The sequence below is a fragment of the Carex rostrata genome, chromosome 3, assembly GCF_964058835.1.
Source record: "Carex rostrata chromosome 3, lpCarRost1.2, whole genome shotgun sequence".
Classification (NCBI taxonomy): Eukaryota; Viridiplantae; Streptophyta; class Magnoliopsida; order Poales; family Cyperaceae; genus Carex; species Carex rostrata.
In genome coordinates, this window is record NC_135920.1 from 4,166,430 (window position 1) to 4,170,181 (window position 3,752).

Here is a 3,752-nt window from a genome sequence, read left to right on the forward strand (position 1 = left end):
TTCATCGGAGATGGCGACCTAGGCTTGAACAGTGCCTGTCAGTACCAATGAACGCTTGAGTCGATTTTGATTGATTCTATTGTGTTTTTCTTCAACGAATCAACTATTTGAGATCGTATGGAGATTTGAAAGACATTAAAGTCATCAATTACATGTTTGGAGGTGACTTGAGCATGACTTGGATTCTGTTGCACCAGTTTCAGTACCGGTTTGATACCAGTGAGTGATGCAAAGGATTTAAGGTCAATTCAAGTACTCGGAAAGATTGTTTGGATCATTTATAGGCATACTGATCATATCAGAGAGAGATCAATTTGCTCTGAATTAGGTTTTGGATCAAAGGTGGCATGAAAGCCTTTGTTTTCAGATTTTTCAGATTTAATTTCAACAGAAGGGGTAGAAATATCCTTGAGCTGCTGTATTTTTATATTTTTGATCTGATCAACTTTGAAATTGTAACGCCTCTGAATTCGGGTATATTTTAAATTTAGAATCCTAATTAGAACAAAATATAAATAAGAATAATATATATATAGTTCAGAAAATAAATTATAAAAGGACAATCAAATAAATAGAAAAAAAAAAAAACGTTTTATTTATTTAATGAAAGGTATATCCAAATTCTGCATACAAATTTTAATTATATATATACTTAGCCCAATTAGAAAGCCCAAATTAGAAAAAAATGCAAATCTAAATTAAGTCCAATTCCCACCCATATAACCTATCCCTCTCCTCTCTCCTTCCACAGCCAACCCTCCTCTCTTCTTCTGTAAGTCTCTTTCTCTCTTTCTCTTTCTCTTTTTCTCTCTTTCTTTCTCTTTTCCCTCTTGGCCGCCCCTCCTCTCCTCTTGGTTGCCGCCGGCCACAAGCCAGCCACCACCCGAACTCTCTCTCTCTCTTGGCCGAAACCCCTTCCCCACTCCTCCTCCTTGGCCGAGCACCCCCCAAAGCCGACCCCCTTCCCTTGCTGCTGCCGCCGGCCGAACCACCCCAACCCAAGAACCAAACCCGAAATCCTCTAACCTAGACCCGAACCCCTCTCTCCCAAAACCCAAACCCGAAACCCTCTAACCCTAGACCCGAACCCCTCTCTCCCAAAACCGAAAACCCAAGACCTAGACCCGAAAACCCTAAGATTGAATTCAAAAACCCTAGCCTAGACCCGAAACCCATTAACCCTAGAGTGTGATCCTATGAACCAAAATTTGATTGGATATACGGGGTAAGGAAACCAAAACTTAAACCCAATAACCCAATATCCGAACCGAACCCCTTCCCTCTTTAAAGTCAATCAAATTAGTACGAGGATCAAGGTTAATACCAATTTAATAATACCAAATTGAACTGTGGGGGAAACTGAATTGAGGGTTTTAATTATGTGTAAATTCTTTGGATTTAAAAAGAAATAAGAAGTTAATTAAGCGTTTAAAACTTAGGAGCAAACCGCGTGAATTTAGGAGACGCTGAGAATACGCGAGATCCTGACAACCGCTCAAACGAAGGCACTGAAAATACAGGTGCGGGTTCCTGGTCTTTTTACAAATAATACAAAAAAATGCATGGATTGAGGTAAGTAGTCCTTTTTCTTAATCTGGTGGATAAACTGCATGTTGTGAATGTCGAACAATCGTTTGAATTTGTGTAGAATTGCATGATAGGAACTCTTGATGCATGAAATTGAATTGACAGGAATTGAATTGGGAATTTGAGAATGGGGAACTTGAATGAATCGTTTTAAATTGGGGCCGTCCGTGTGAGGCGGCTCTGCATGTGTTTTTTTGAAAAGCGGGCTGTCCATGTGTGGCAGCCCAGTGTGTGAACAGGACAGAACAGAACAGAACAGAACAGAACAGAACGGGTCGCCAAATTCGCGGCGGTTCGCCGGATGGGTCCCCGAAATGGCCCATCTAGAGTGTGATAATCGGGTCGTCCTTGCGTGGCGATTCGCCGGGTTTCCATGTGCGGGCATGGATTCCCAGAGTGTGGAATTTTTAAAAACCTTTTGAAATGAGTTAGAAAGGGGCGGGAATAAAAACTGGTTATTTTAAAGTGATTTGCATATCCTAATCGATAGGGACATGGGGAAAAATTCAAAAACCTTCTTTTTATGTTATTTGGGGAATTAAATGCATTGATTTGTAAAAGCACCGGGCTGGAACTAAATCCCGCACTGAGAGTTAGTTCGATCTCTCACCGTACCACCTGTTATGTGGGTTCCAGGAAACGAAGAAGAAAGCATGGAGGAAGGCCGCGGGTGAGGAAATTAGCGGAAGTTGTTAAGATAGCCACTATCTGTTTATTTTATATTTGTATGAACAATATTTTGTGTGGACATGGCAGTGACTGTTTGACTAGCCATGTCTGATATATTGTCCCTTTTTTTGTTTGTTTGTTTGTGAACTCCATTTACTTTTAAATAAAGTGGCTTGTTGAATGTTTTTTTATTGATGATGTATGTGATGTGCTTAACGCCTAGCGCATAAATGCGCGGCGGGTTGTCCGGGGGTGTGACAGAAATTAAATTCAGAACTGAATACAAGTCCAATTAATTCGAATTTAATGTCTATCTTGATGGGCTTGAAGTCTAGTTTCTGAATATGTAATTTATTTGACATTTCAACTCTTTTAGGGGTCTCAAAATGACAATGCAGCTGTCAGGGGTCAAATGTCCATTTTTCTGACAGTAGCATTTTCTGAGCAGCTGAACTTTGGAGATCAATTCCCATCAATTGGCTACACCAAACTTCATGTTTTTTATATGAAAATCTTCCTTGAGTCATGACCTGTATGCACGTAAAACAGTTTTATTAAACTCAATTCAGAACTATATGAAACAGGCGTTTTTGTACAGGGAACTCTGCTGGTAAATAGCTGTTGTTACCATGCTGGTAGCTAACTTCAGAATTTAATTCCAAGAGTTCTGCTGATCCAAATTTTGTGTTCTTTATATGAAAATTCTCAGGACAGAATCTTCTATATTCTGGTAAGATTTCATGAACTTTGGAACTACCTAGCTGTACCAGACAGAAGGTTAAACACAGGGACAGGTATGAACTGTACTGGTATTTGCTGTTTTTTATCATTTCATGGGGCTGAACTTCCAAAATTCATATTTAATTGAAATGAAATCCAAATAATATGAAATTGATGTCCATTTTGATTGGCTTGGAATTAGCTATTCATCTGTGCAATTTATTTTATATTTTGGTCCTTTTAAGGGTTCCAAATGGGGAATGCGACCAGAACAGGTCATATGCATATTTTCAGACTTTTTGATCTGATTTCTCATGAATTTAGTACATGAGAGGTGATTTTTATTTCACAGATTCAAAGATATATGTACAAGGGACTTATGTGTCAAATTTCAGAATTTCCTGAGCATTATTTCTCAGTTTAAAGGCTTGTGTATCATGAGGGGCATAGCTGGTAAATCTGACAGAAAATTCAGCATTTTATATTTTTAAAAGATGAACTTTGGAGAACCATATCTTTCTGTAGGGAAATCCAAATGATGCCAACTTTAGGTGCATTTCATGTGTTTTTAAATTCACTATCCAATGGTGAAGTCCATTTTGTAATTTGGTCCTTGTATTTATCAGAATCGGCGATTTTATCAGATCAGTGCATTTCAATATTTATAGCACATTGCATTGTACCAGTTGGATTATTTACATGATTTATCGCTGAGTTTATGCTTGGTATGGTATCAGAGACTGGTACAAGGTATTTTAATCATGGCATGGATTCTG

General features: G+C 38.6%; 1 long non-coding RNA gene across 1 annotated transcript; it reads left to right on the forward strand.

Moving 5' to 3' along the window:
* Positions 1-755: 755 nt before the first annotated feature.
* On the forward strand, positions 756-2,431 carry LOC144551294 (uncharacterized). Its single transcript, XR_013510796.1, has 3 exons — positions 756-772; positions 1,440-1,520; positions 2,224-2,431. It is a non-coding gene; the product is annotated as an uncharacterized LOC144551294 (long non-coding RNA).
* The last annotated feature ends 1,321 nt before the right edge of the window (positions 2,432-3,752 follow it).